Source organism: Solanum tuberosum, unplaced genomic scaffold, assembly GCF_000226075.1.
Source record: "Solanum tuberosum cultivar DM 1-3 516 R44 unplaced genomic scaffold, SolTub_3.0 scf00379, whole genome shotgun sequence".
NCBI classification, from domain to species: Eukaryota; Viridiplantae; Streptophyta; class Magnoliopsida; order Solanales; family Solanaceae; genus Solanum; species Solanum tuberosum.
Genome location: NW_006239309.1, coordinates 282,361 through 298,124, shown reverse-complemented (window position 1 = coordinate 298,124; position 15,764 = coordinate 282,361). Strand labels below are relative to the sequence as shown.

At 34.1% G+C, this 15,764-nt stretch overlaps 1 pseudogene; it reads right to left on the bottom strand.

Moving 5' to 3' along the window:
* LOC102595501 (probable disease resistance protein At4g27220) overlaps positions 1–4,585 on the bottom strand; it is a 36,079-nt pseudogene extending 31,494 nt beyond the window's left edge.
* Between the last annotated feature and the right edge of the window lie 11,179 nt (positions 4,586–15,764).

The window sequence follows — 15,764 nt, the reverse complement described above, 5'->3', positions numbered from 1 at the left end:
ATCAACAAACCACACTATATGTATATATCAGGTGATGTTTGATCTAACTTGGACTATTTCATCGAAAATTTCTTACCTTCCTAGCTAACTTTGGATTCATGGACATCACTGGCTTCTGCCATCATCATAGTTCACCCTTTCGAGTCATCCGAAGCTTCAGAATTGTCACCATTGGTAGTGCCTTGACTAGATTTTTGTTACTGAGTGCAGAGAATAGTGATGCTTCAGATTCTAATTGAAAATATTTTACCAGGAAGTTGCTTCAATTGACAAACATAAATAAGTATCTGAATATTACTATTACTATTAAGTTAAGACGGAAAGAGTTAATTAGTTATACAGCTAGCGGCACAAGACAAACCTGAGAATTGAACCTTTGTTGTGTCCATTTATTGAGATCATCTACTTTCCCATCATCACATTTGAGACTCGGTGTACTCACAGATACTCCCTGTTGAACAAACGTCTTCATTATAGGGCAATCATCAATCTTCACTTTTCTGAGAAATGGAAATTTAAGAGCACTCTTTGTCAGAAAGAAACGCTCCAGCATAGGCAGCTTGCAAAGCTCCAGCATTTCCAAGTTGGGAAATAACGTCATGATTCCTTCTCCTTGTTGTTCTTCTTTTGTGATCACTTCTTCCATTGATTGGCAGTCTCTTATCTCTAGTATTCGGAGATTCGGAGCACCTCTGGCCACTGATGGAGACATCAAGTTTCTCAATTTTCCACAATTCCATACTCTCAATTCTTCAAGTTTGATGAAGTAGTCACTTGGAAGTTGGTGAGAGCATAGAGCACGTATGCTGTTAGCCCCATTGATGTATAACTTATTCAAGTTGGGACAAGAAACCTGCAAACGTTGAAGTATCAAACTTTGTTGCTGATACAGTTGGAGCTATTGGAACAAAACACTAGGTCACAATGGAGAAGACAAAAGTTGATTAGATACATTTATAAATCTAAAAAAGTGAAATGTATATATAAAAAAGTTGTATATGATCTCGTTTCATATTTTAGAAAGTTTCTTGGACCAAACTATAAACCATCTTTGTTCATTTCACATAATATAAAGACATTTTGACCCTTTTTCAAAAAATAGATTACAATATAGCTATAAAAGAAGTCTTAAAGTTGTTCTTAGTTTCTTCTTCTTTTTCCTCATATATTTATTCTTACACAAAAAAAAAAAAAAACAATAAGAAACTCAAATAATAATAATAATAATAATAATAATAAACAAATAGATCTACAAGAGAGATATTTAAAACTTAAATTAGTCGTTGAATAAAAAAAGTAAAAAAAATTCAAAAAAAAAACTTTATGTATGAGAGAAGGATCAAATATAGCCGTATATGGATTTTTTAAATAACAAATTAATTAAAATTAATTTTTCACTTCTTTGTTATACAAAAAAGTATAGCTGAGTCATTTATATGATGATGAAAGAATAAACTTTGTGTAAGATAATATCTTTAATGCACACAGAAAAGGTAAAACTTTAATTCATAACAACCCTCCAAATAAAAAGTGAAAAAGTAAGCTCGTTTCATGATGAGAAGCTAACCTTTTCATCAAAAAGAGGATTTGAGTGAGTGATGGAGTTGTTGGCTGTAGGACAGAAATTTTGGAACTCAGGTAACTCATTGAATACCATTTCCTGTAACAGAGGGAACTTAATGCCTTCAACATTGTCACTGCAAAAGTGAGTCAGGCGTTCTAGAGATTGAAGCTCCAACTTAAATAAATTGGGGAACTTGAGTGTCCTCCCAGAGATGTTCAATAAAAGTGTCACTAAATCAAATTTAGAGAGTCTGAGACATTTCACATTCTGAAATTCATTCAACTGCAACTCAGTCAACACATTATGAGAACCCTTTCCACTTGAATCTACAAATTCACTCTCCTTCAACAGGTGGCAGATCCAATCACCCAATGGGATGGTCTCCGTGACCTCTAAAGCAATATTCTTCTTGTAATCGTCCAATCTTGAAGTTGCTCCACCCACTTTAAGAGCATACCGTGTTAACTTGGAGCAAAGGCTCAAGTTATTGTAGATCACATCTCTGGAACAGTCACTTAATGTCAGTGCAGTCAATCTCGATAAGGATTCCAGTTCCGTCAAGGTGGAGTAACTACAATCTTCTACTCCCACCATGTGTAGTTCCTCCAATCGAACTAGACTTGATAAGACCCCTGCTGAAATCCTTGTAAGTACTGGTTTCTCATTCTGCAACTCTAACATAATCAGCTTGGTCAATTTTCCTATCTCCACTGGCACCTCCTCTAACAGAGAATCTCTGATGCTGAGAATTTCTAAAGAGACAAGTTCCCCAATAATGGATATGTCATCCAACCATAAATTAATCAGACACAGAGTCTTCAGACTTGACAACATCTTAATGGATGTTGGAAAAGGACAAATGGAGTCCTTATCATATCCACTCAGGCTTAAGACATTGAGGTTACTCATTCCAATAAAAAACTCATCCTGTAATTTGAATGGATCATCAAAACAGAGTTTCATCATTAGAAACTTTAGTTTGGGGCAAAATATTGATTCAGGACGCTCATCAAAATTCTTTGCAATAATTGACATGTGAGTGTATTGCTGGTTGTAAAAGTCTACTCTTGGGAACTCTTCCGAGTTCACATCATGACTTGCCATAAAGCTATGATCTCCCTTAGACGCAATATATTTAGCCATATCACAGAACACATCATGCATTTTGACATAGTTTTTGTTTGAACCTTGGGATAACAAGAAACAATCTTCCAATGTTTCTAACAGATAATACACCCTATTTCTTGCATCTTCTAAATTTTGGATTCCTGTAAAGATGCAAAGCCCCATTCCATATTTAAGCAATTCTTCAATCCAAATATCACTATCTTCCTCAAACAAGGAACAAAGCAAACAGAGGTACTTGGCTTCATCACTTTCCAAGTAATCATAGCTTAGCCTCAGAGCTTTATACACCTTTGTGAGCACTCCAGGGATATTTCTTGCTTCTGCATGGCGTAATTGTTTAAGGGCATCCTCCCATGAAGGCTTGGTTTTATGCTTTAGTGCTCCTGCAACAGTAGCAATTGCAAGCGGCAGCCCCTTGCATTCTTTGGCAACCTCTTTTGCTATGGCTTGAAGAGAAGAATCATCGTCAAGCAGATCACCGACTTTCTGGCTGAAAAGGATCCATGCTTCCTCTTCAGATAACTTTCCAGCTTCCACGATCTTCTGAGCTCCCATTGCTTCACAAACTCTTCGAGAACGCGTCGTCAATATCACTTTGCACCGGTAATTTTTGCTGCTAGCGCTGGGAATTCCAAGTTTGTCTAGATCATGAAGAGCCTCCCAAACATCATCCAAGATTACAAGGGTGTTGCTGTTCTGATCCATTAACCTTGTACGCAGCTGATCTCCACGACTCCATAAATTATCCCCTACTAAAGTCAGCTTGAGTCTTTCTGCGATCCAACGCTGAAGTTTTTTAAATTCTGGTTGTTGAGTGACAGTTACCATGACGACATCTTTGAACTCTTGTTTCGCCTGTAGTCTGATTTTCTCAGCGAGTGTTGATTTACCAACACCACCCATACCACATATCCCAATCATAGTGACCCCGTCATCTTTCAAAGCCTCCATGATCTCATCCTCTTTCAATTTTCTGGAGTCAAACACCTCACCATAGTTACTAGGTGTAGCCTCAATTTGAACTGGACGATTATAGGTGATTTTACCGCCTTCAGTTTGAAGTTTAGTCAACTCCTCTATAGTTTCTTAGCTCTCCTGCCGAGGGAGTAACGTGACTTCAAGTTTGGACACCAACCATAAAAGCAACCTTTTCAACCTCAGCTGTACGTCCCATTACATCATCCACTTTGCAATAGTGGTATCAACACTAGTTAACCAAAGAACGCCATTGGGTGAAATGTCTGTTAAGTTTCTCCGGGCAACTTCCGCTTTTTGGTCCACCTCAATTCTGGTATTTTTCAGCTTCTCAGATTCATTTCCCATAGATGTGATGTTGTCCTTGTAGTAGTAGAAATACCCAATCTGTCGCCCAACTGGCTGGATCAAGCATTCTATTACCTTTTCCACAATTGGCTGGATCAAGCAATCCATATCGATCTGATTAATACAAGGAAGCGAATGAAAATAGGTTGAGACTATACTTGAGAGTGAATGAATATTACAAAATCAGAGGAAATTGAAAACTGATAATATCAGCTACCTAATTCTCTCTTGTTGACTGGTTTTCTTAGTTACTGGGAAGTAGAGGTGTAAAAATGGTGGAAATGGAGAGTTTGGTATGAAAATGAAATATCAAAGAGTGGAAATGGAGAATTTGGTATGTAAATGAAATATGAGAGAGCGGAAATGGAGAATTTGGTATGAAGATTAAATATGAGAGTAGAAAGGGAGAATTTGGTATGTAAATGAAATATGAGAGCGGAAGTGGAGAATTGGTATGAAAATCAAAGAGTAGTAATATTGGAGAATTTGGTGTGAAAATGAAAGTTAAAAGAGCAGTAATGTAGAATTTGGTATGAAAATGAAATATGAGAAGGCGAAAATGGAGAATTTGGTATGAAAATAAAAAATCAATGGAGAATTTGGTTGTTTTCTTCCAAGTAATATATTCACTGAAATTTATAAGCTGAACATTTAGGTTTAAGAATAAGAAGAGTGGGGTCAAAATGATAACATTACTTACATTTTAAAGTCTAATAATTCCATATAGTATACTTGTTCAGAAAATTTAAGAAGTTAGTGCTTCTGAAACTAAAAAAGCTTGTTGTTTACCTAACTTGTAAATTTTATATTCTCAACTACTAGTCCACTACCTCTCTTTATGACCACTAAAGCACTTTCCTTTTAAATTAACTTAATTTTCTCCTCCAATGAACACAAACCATGCGACTGCTTCAATAGATTGGCAATATATAAAGACTAAAGTGAGATTAGGGACCAGCTAAAAGTAATTAACAAGTCTTAAAGTAGTGCAAGACGTGTTAAATACTGGTAATGGCAGACATAGAAAGAAGAAAAAAGGGAAAGTAATGGTTAGCTTTTGGTATTTTCCATCTCAGTTTCACACAAATGAATAACGCTCTCAAATTTTATTGAAGTGAATTATCACTTGTTGGGTTAGTTACAGAAATTTGATCCCCAAATCTCGCATTTAGTCAATAATCCAGAGATCCCTGTCCCTTTGAGGACATCCAATAAATTTGGAACGATATAGAATGTAGTTTATCATTTTTAGACATATATACTAGGACACTGCTTATATGCAAAAAATTGAACGAAAACACAAAGGCAGCCAGCAATATCATTAGACACACGATCAATTTAATATAACTTAATATTATCCATTAAAACTTCAGCAAAGAATATTAGTAAGTTTACTACTATTGCGGAGTGAAGGAAGTACTGTATAAGATCTTTTTTCATAACTTTTCTCTTCTCCCCTTTTGGAATGACAGTTGGAACATAATTCAGTGATATATCCATCCACATGATATATAATAAATGTGGTCACGAGGCACCATCCTCAGATAATAAGAGTTTAACAATGTTCCTATATTGCCTTTTAAATCTTGTTTTATATAAAATCTTGGTCACGAGGCACCAGAGATCATGCACGACTCATGGGACCAGGTCCCATTGTTTGTTAGGATCATCAAAACAATGGAGTTACAAGATCCATTTCTGGTTTGGTAAAGAAGTAACATAAGAGAAGTTGAGAATTTATGTCCCCAACACAAAGTTTTCCAATTCCTTTAAAACTAGAAAAAAATATACTAATGAAATAGAGTGTGTGATTCTATGCCAATAGACTCTCTTTTATTCTTTTGTAACCAAAAAAAGTACAGTAGAATTTAAATGCCCATAACGAAAATGCCACTTCCAGACATCCTCTTTCACTTTTGTAGAAAGACAAGATTTTATGGAGTTGTGAAGATATAAAGGAAACAATCGACTTGACGACATGTTAATTTGAGAGATTAACCCCAAACGAGGCTCTCGTATCTTACAAACTCCACCTTTGATATTAAGTTCATATCCCTTTTGTTTAAGCTGCCCAGCACTCAATAAATTTGTTTTCAATCCAGGGACATAAAACACCTCACCTATGGTATGAATTGAGTTGTTTTTGGTTGAGACTTGTACCTTCCCTTTACCCATGGCAGAGACCATTGAATTATCTCCAAATCTCACAGTGTCTTGAAAACTTTCATCCAACTCTGAGAATGCCGCTTTCTGCCCACACATGTGATTACTGCAGCCGGTATCGAGACACCATAAATGAGTAGAAACTTTCTCGTTGGAAGTATATGCCATCAAAAGTGAAACTTCCCCAACATGTATGTCCCGGCATGGCGTATGTATGTCCATAGGCCAAACCCCAGGGTGCACATGAAAGTGATCCAACATGTATGGATGCGCCTCATGAGTCGAATACATGTCAAGGTCATAGCTAGACATGAGACGGGCCGCACAATGAGGGGAACTATGGGGTGAACCTCGCCACATGTACAAGGATCGTACTAAGGCAACTGGAAAATGTTTAAATGCTGGCCCTAAGCTATGGGGAGCTTTGGGCGCCACACAGGTAAATTGTGTGCCGCTGATGCAGTGAAAAAATTAGCCCGTGACAGTGAGATACCTTTGGTAGGAACTATTTTACCCCCCAAATTGGAATGTGCATATTCAAATACATATTTTGGTGCACGCATACATATAAGGAATTAATATAAACTTTAAACCTCAATGTAATCAAGTTTCTGCTATTAAACAAAGAAAACTGTAGAGCACATCATGTTCACAACTCCAACAACCTAAACAAAGGTTATTTCCTTGTTTTGATCAACAACTATGTTTGAATTATTGTTTTCTGTGACGAAATCACAAGATAAGGATCACTGTAAATTTTGAACTTGTTAATATCAAGCTATAATGCATACTTTCTTGTTTAAGCAGGGCTAACAAATTTTGTTCGACTTGTTAACATGCTGAGCTTTCCCTCAACTTTAGTCTCGAGTGTATTGAAATACTCACATATTATATTGATAAGAGAGTAGAAACTTTTGAACTTCCAATATGAGTATTTTGATGAGGAACCAAAGCCAGATAATATATATTTCACAACGTTCCTAGCTTGTCTTGACCGGGGATATATTATTTTGTTGGGGCTTTGTGTTACCCTTCTCCTTTGTCATCAGAGTCACTTTTATGTCCTTATTTTGATCAACATCTATGTTGTTTCGTGGTGGTTTAGTTTCTACTATCGGCACTTGTGTTTATGCATATTGTGCAAATTAATCAAACACACAACATCCAACATATTCCAGAGTAAGAGAAAACTCGTAAATTGAAGGATATAATAGAGTCTCACACGTCTGAGCGGCATTTCAATTAAGAATTTGACTTGTATACACCAACAGTGTAAACAACTTTTACATCAAGTTTTGTTACAAGTTACTTTAACTTGATACACCGCGGAATCCACCAACATGTGTGCAAGCTGACATAGGCCCCATGGCAATAGTCTTGAGCAGACAATGCTTGGAGATTCGAAATATTAGCTTGGTTAAAAGAAAATCAATCTGAAAATTCCTCAACTAATGTGGGATGCTTAAAACCCTCTGCACGTCAAAGAATATGTAACTAAAGAAATTTTGTTGCAAGAAAGGATAAACATTCTTCTTTCAGTATCTATAAGAGTTCACCTTTGGTGTATACAATGGCGGACCCAGGATTTTCGTTCAGGGGGTTCGAAAAATAAAAGTATAAACGTGTATATATAAGCCAACAAAACAAAATTTCAAGAAAGTAGTAGTATTTAATTTTAGTGGTGGACCCTTGAATTTTTTTGGGTTTAAAACCACACTTTTAGCATGTTTTATAAAATAAAAAACTAAAAAAAACGTGAAAACGGAACTGAAACCTTAAAAAAAAAAAAAAAAAAACAGAAATTGGAAAAGAAAAAAATAAAACGCTAATGCAGGGATTCGATCCCTCAACATGAGACTTAATTTTCAGGGAAAATACCACTGGCCTATCTCTTTCTCCTTGTCATTGAGGGGGTTCAAACTATATATATCCAAAATAAATACAAAAAATTACCTTATATATACAGTGTAATTTTTTGCCCAGGGGGTTCGGGTGAACCCCCTGGAACCAACGTGGGTCCGCCCCTGGGTGTATATATAACTACTAGACTCTGGGAACGTGCGTTGCACGTGAATCACATGCTAATTAGTCCTAACATCTTAAAATTATATAACTAATGTGGTAATATGTTTGTGATGGCCAGAACTAAAATTGAAATGATGGAATATACATAACACAATGGATTGTTTGAACATCTAAATTTAGTTATGTACATCAATTAGTATACCAAACATTTAACTTCATTTTCTTGTTTCTTTTACATTTTAACAACATTGTCTACATGTGAATATGAGCAATGTCGGATCAAAGTGCCAATAATTCATGTGTAGAAAATCTTGCATTGTTATTTGATTCCTTCTATAGCCGCATAGATATTAAGAAGATTTATCAAATGAAAATAATATTATCTAACTAATATAGATATTTGATCAGTATATGTTTTTCTTTGAATGATCATTATCATTTTCATGATGTAAAGCTACAAAAGTAAAGTCATTTGTAATAGAGATATTTAAAATATATATCACTGTTGCACATACATGCACCCTTTGTCTGATTCAAAATTACAACCTCTTTCATTTGTAAATGTAAGAAAAAGAATATTGACATTGTTAAAAATTTAATTAATATATTAACAAAATATAACACTATAATCATAGATATAATAATTGGCACTCAAACAATCTTTATAAATAGGAATGACCAAAGTAAAGTATTCAAGAAATTTCTATGATTATATGTTATGTCATAAGATTTATTTTTTTCATCTACCAGACTAATTACAAGCATGTCATAAATATTTTCTTACGGATAGTTTAGTATAGGTTATAGACTACTGGCTGTGAATGAAATCGAAGACATCTATAAAGGTATTCTAAAAATTGAAATGTTCTTGTACTTATAATTTGTGGATTGAAAAAATAAGAATAAATTATGATCAATAAACCTCAAATGAAAGTGTAAATAACCAAACAATTTATCTTTGTCAAGACGTTGAATTAGTACCAATTTATACTCTTTCGGAAGTTATTTCTCCAAACTCAAAAGAGAATTTAAGAAAATTATAAAATTATTGAACCAAACGAAATAAGTATTAAGAGAACGATTTTTAATATCTGACCACGTACAAAATTACACTAATAACTTATCTTTTAAGTCTGGCAGGACGCTCTTATAATCAAAGGTTCCGATGTCATCATCCAGCTACTGATAAGAAAAGCATATCAAAGAAATTATAAGAGTTTTTCAAAATGTTCATCTATGTAAATTCACTTGATGAGATATGACATATAACATGATTAACCATTGTGTGTACCAAACTAAATAGTTTGATAATGTCATTTTTCTTTTCTTTGTACCTACAAAATTATAATATAACTTACTCGAGATGTGAAATCAGAAAGATGATAGGCTAGACTCTAGAATGATTAACATCTGACGATAAAGAGAACAGACACAATATATTAAAGTAAATGAGACTCTTTGTTTCCCTCATCTGTTATGCCTCTTCATTTCCATCATTTAAATACGTATTTATTATTATAGGGTAGGACTAACTGAAGGCTGAAAACTAAATAGTTGCACATTGTAATTAAGATACTACAAATTAAAAGATTTATATATAATATCAAAAAATAACTCCAAGAAATTGAACAGATTACAATAAATCCAATTTCTCATTAAATTAATTTACTCACCTATTAGAGCATTAAAATAAGAATTAAGGAGACATTAATCAACGCAGGTAAATAAATTAACAATTAATTAATTTATAAATCGGGCTAGGAGATAAACTTCAAAATTTAAAAGAAGGAGAACGTGCCTTAAGATAATTAAACTTAATTATTTACTAATAACCAATTAGATGTTTTTTAGAATTTTAATTTAGGATAGGGATAAAATAGTAATTCAACTTTTCCCTTTTAACTTTAGACTATGTTGTTAAATTATTAAATGTAATTAACTTTTCAACTTTTAAATTAAGAGTAATTAAGACTGTAAAATAATTAGCAATTTATTTACTAATATTTAATTACTTTGATTATGATTTAGTATAGGGGCAAAATGGTAATCTAACTTTTGCCTAACATTCTTCCCACTTTTAGTATGATATGATATGATGGTGTTGCTTATTGAATCAAGGGAAAAGGGCCTGATTACCCCTCAACTTTACCATTTGGAGTTGATATGCCCCTCGTTATAAAAGTGACTCAATACAAACGGCTCACATATACCCCTATCGTTACAAAATGAGCTCACATATACCCTTCATTTAACGGAAGTGAAAAAATTAGTTTTAAATTTATATTTTTGACTTTTAATTTTTTTAAAATCATTTAGGGGTATATATGATTCTTCTAGCAAAGTTCAACGTATATTTTAATCTTTTTCATACATAAATTATTTTTTGACTCTTTGATTATCATTATTTGTGTTTCTTATTCTTATTTTATTTTTTCTTTCTTTCCTTAGTGTAAAGAAAAAAATTTAAAACTATTTTTTGTGTGGCTATATTATAATTTAAAACTATTTTTTTTGTCTATGTTGTAATTTAATTTTTGTATTTGAAGAAAAATATTTGGTCATCTATAATAAGTTTTACAAGAATATTAGTGAAACATAAATAAATTTGACCATCAAAATAATAAATCTAAATTAGTCATTGAAACAAAAAAAGTCAAAAAAATAAATGTTTGAGGACGATTAAATATACCCATATGAGATTATATTTTTTGTAAAAAAAAATAAAAATAAAAATAATTAGACTAAAATTAATGTTTTTCATTTCCGTTAGAGGAATAGGATATGTGAGCCATTTGTATATAAGTAGGGTTATTTATGAACCACTTTCATAACGAGTGGTATATCAGCTCTAAATGACAAAGTTGAGGGGTATACCATACCCTTTTCCCTTGAATCAATTTGTCCTTGTAAGTGTTATTGTTTTTTATTTAATACTGCATTTGTTATGGTACAAAGTGAATAGGGCAATCTAACTGTACTTAATTTGCTGAACTCATTATTTTCTGTGACGAAATCACAAGATAAGTATCCCCGTAAATCTTGGACTTGTTAATACTCCCTCCGTCCACAATTGTTTGGTAGGTATACTAAAAAATAGATGTCCAAGATTAATTGTCAATTTAAACAATCAAGAAATAATTAGTCACTTTTTCCAATTTATGCCCTTAATGATAGTGTAGTTCAATTGAAAAGTTATGTGGACTTTTGGTATTCTTGGTATAGTAGGGTTATATTAGTCAAATTACACCTTGTATTAAATTTTCCTTGAGGGGTGTGCATGACCTTACCCTGACAAACAATTGTGGACGGAGGGAGTATCAAGCTATAATGCATACTTTCTTGTTTAAGCAGGGCTAACCATTTTTAAGTGCTATTACTCCTCTTAGTTAGGATAGTTTGAGAATTGAAAAAAAATTATTACAAAGAGGTTCCTCAGACTGTGTTTCACTAATTTCCGTTACTTCTAATTTATCATTTTCCTTTTCTTGCTAATAACTTTAGTTTGGCAAATCATACAGGATGAAAGGAAAGAAAGCCAAGGAGCAGAGAGAAGCAACAAAGGAGCTCGAGCAGAGCATTCACATGGTCAAAGCTCCTTCTGTGCTCGACAAAGACCCATCACTTACACTGCCTACTAAGATCAAGATGAGTGTTTTGTTGGGAACCAAAGGCCAGATAATATATCTTTCACAATGTTCCTAGTTTGTCTTGACCGTGGAGTTATTATTGTGTTGGGGCACTGTATTACCCACAAATTGAAGGAAGTGATAGAATCTCACATGTCTGAGTGGCATTTCAAATAAGAATTTAACTTGTATACACTGACAATGTAAACAACTCTTACATTATCAGTGTATTTTACTGGCAAGTACAAATTAATGCTTCATGATATAGTTACATTTTGCTACAAGACACTTTAACTTGATACACCGTGGAATCCACCAACGTGTGTGCAAGTGCAAGCTGACATAGGCACCATGGCAATAGTCTTGAGCAGACAATGCTTGGAGCTTTTAAATATTAGCCGTTAGCAATGAGTATTAATTAATCACTTGAAAATTAGAATGTGGCTTTCTAATTTATGAAGTGCTTCTTTCTTAGTTTAACCTTTATTTGTCCAGATTTTCAGAAAAAAAAAACTGAAATTGTTAAAGAATTTCAAATTAAAGAAGTAATTACTCCCTTTGTCCCTAATTACTTGTCCACTTTCTTAGTTTAACCAAACTTGGACAATTTCAAGGAATACTCATCACCTTCCTAGTTAGGTTTGGATTCATAGACATCACTAGGTTTGGCTTCGTATCACACCAAAATCACGGTTCACCCTTTCGAGACTCGGTAGCTTTAGATTCATCATTGTCATCACTAGCTTCAGATTGCATCGTCGTCATCACTAGTTTCAGATTGTTCCTGGAAGCAGAGAATAGTGATGCAGGTTTAATTGAAAATATTGTACAAGGAAGTTGACAAACATAAATAAGTAAGTGAATATTACTATTACTATAAAGTTAAGATGGAAAGAGTTAATTAGTTATACAGCTAGCGGCACAAGACAAACCTGATAATTGAACCTCTGTGGTATCTATTTATTGAGATCATCTACTTTCAGCTCATCATCACATTTGAGAATCGGTGTACTCACAGATATCCCTTGTTGGACAAACGTCTTCATTTCAGGGCAGTCATAAATCTTCACTTCCTTGAGAAATGGAAATTCAAGAGCATGCTCTGTCAGATAGAAATGCCCCAGCTTAGGCAGCTCTCTAAGATTCAACTTTTCCAGTGGGGAGGTAAGGTTCCTTCTCCTTTTGTGATCACTTCTTCCATTGATTCACAGGATTCTATCCATAACAGTTGGAGATTCAGAAGACCTTTGGCCACTGATGGAGACATCAAGTTTCTCAATTTTCCACAATTCCATATATACAATGTTTGAAGTTTGCTGAAGTATTCAGTTGAAAGTTGGTAAGAGCATAGAGCACTTATGTTGTTAGGCCCCCAGATCTGTAACTCTTCCAGGTTGGGACAAGAAACCTGCAAGCGTACTCAAGTATCAAACTTTGTTGTAGATACATTGGAACAAAACACTAGGTCATAAGTGGAGAAGCCATGCTTATAAACATTTATATATATATTTTTAAAAACACAAATATATATATATAAAAAAAATTGTATACGATTTCATTTCATATATTAAAAAAAGTTTTTGAAACATCTCAAACACATTACCATCTTATTTTCCATTTGGGCCGGGTCTAGAGGGGTAAAAAAGAGTGAGATAATTTATGAAAGCCACGTGACATTTTTGAAATTAAAAAACCACTATTATAAATATATTTTTAATTAAATAACTATAGATTTGTTAACGAAAAGGGTAAATATACCCCCATTTATTAGATGCAGGAGGTATATATTTACCACTTTATTAACGAGAGATGTATATGCTCTAAACCCCAAAGTTGAGTGGTATATTTACCCATTTTCCCTTTGATTCAATGAATAATTTGGGTTTCACTCATCTACTTCTAAAATTTATCATAGATGTCCCATTTTTTTTGCATATACAAAAGATATATGAAAAAGAGTCAAAAATGTAAATCAATAAAACAAAGTTGAAGGGTATTTTTGACACTTTTCCCAATAAAAAAAGTCACATGTGAGAATGTATGAATTTTTTAAATAACAAATAATTTTTTAGACAAAAAGAGTATATTTGATTCATTTATATAAGGAAAGATAAAAAAAAAATAGACTTTATGTAGGGCTATAAAAACTGGAAAAAAAAACAAGTTGGTTTCATATTTAGAAAAGTTTTTTTTTTTTTCATGATAAGAAGCAACCTTTTCATCAAAAAAAGGATTTGAGTCGGTGATGAAGTTGTTGGTTGTAGGCCACAACTTTTGGAACTTAGGTAAGTTAGCTGTAACATTCGGCAATTTGAAATATCTATGAAGAGGCTTAGAATTAGAATTAATCATTTTTTGGAAAAATTCAGAATCTGGAAATTTGGCTAAGTTCAGAATCTGGAAATTTGGCTAAATTCAGAATCTGGAAAATTTGGATAAGTGTGGGAAAAAAATGAGTTTCTGGCCAACTTTGAGCAGTCATAACTCCTAGCTCAGGATGATTTAGGAGTAGTCTCAGTTATGTTTGCGAAGCTCGTGGAATAAGCTTTCCAACGCCACCAAGTTTTCTCGATTCCGAGTTCGTATGAGTGAGTTATGCCCTTTGGAAGTTGGGCAGTTGGCAGGGAAATCCGTCCGGAAATTTTAAGGGCATTTTGGTCTTTTCACTAACCAATTCTTTTGGTTATATTGTTGTGTTAGACTGAGTTTTTTATCAGTTTGTCCCATTTTAAAAGAGTGAGAGTTAGGGCTTGGGAGATAAGAGAGAAAGAAGAGAAGAAGAAGAGGAAAAAGGGAAGATCAAGCAAGTTTTCGTCAAAGATCGTCGTGGTTTTCGTCGGGGGTGACCCCTATTAAGGTATGTGAGTTCATAGTGTTGGGTTGATTCTTTCCCCCACACGCCAAACTCGTTTAATTTCGAAAAAAGAAAGAAAGATTGATTATGTTTGTTAAAGTTGTTAGTTGTATTTAATGAAGTTGTTGGTTGTGATTGTGTTGAAGTTCTTGTGATTTGGGACATGTTTCTAGTTGGTTTTTGAGTTGAATCTCTTGTATGTTGAGGGATTTTATGATCCTTAGTGTCGGGGTTGCTCCTTTCCCCAGACTCCAAATTCGTTTTATTTTCAAGAAAAGATTGGTTGTGTTGTTGATTGTTGTGTTGAAGTTCCTTGTTGATTTGGGACATGATTTGGTTGTGATTTTGCTGCTGGAACCTTTGAGGTTGAGAGGGTTTAGAGTTGGAAAGAAACAAGGGGAAAAAGTCGGATTTTTTGGGGGAAAGGGCTGGGCTGTCGCGCCAGCCAGCGCACCCCAAAAAGGGACGCTGAACTTTCCCCTTGGGGCAGAACGCCTAGCAGGCCCCTCTGAAGTTTGAGGGCTGGCGCCCCGCACCTCTTAGAGTGCCAAGGACGCCAATCCTTCCCGTTACCTTCATTCCCCACTTTTTCATACATGTTCCTTGGTAAAGTACCTATGTTTTATAGTTGTTTCCAATACTTAAGGTACATCTTAACATCCCAAGTTCATCCATAACATGTGATCAAACACCTTGAATTCATAATCCGATTCAAAGAGAGTTAGTTTCCAAGTCGAGTGAAGTTAGAGCCAAGCCTAGAAGTTAAGTAAGTCAAAGCAAGTTTTTTTAAGTTGTTCAAAAGTCTTTAGTGAACGTTTTAACTTCATTTCAAGACTCAAGTTTCAAGTCAAGTAAAAGGGTATAGAGTTTCAAGTCAATTAAAAGGGTATAGAGTTTCAAGTCAAGTAAAAGGGTATAAAGTTTCAAGTCGAGTAAGAGTCTCAAGTTTCAAGTTAAGTCAAGAGTTTAAAGTTGAGTTCATTTCTCAAAAGCTATTAGGGAACTAAGTATTCCCAAAGAAGTTTGTAAATGTTTTTACATTTGAGTAAGAGGGGAACCATGTTTTCCAAAAGAGCCTTTG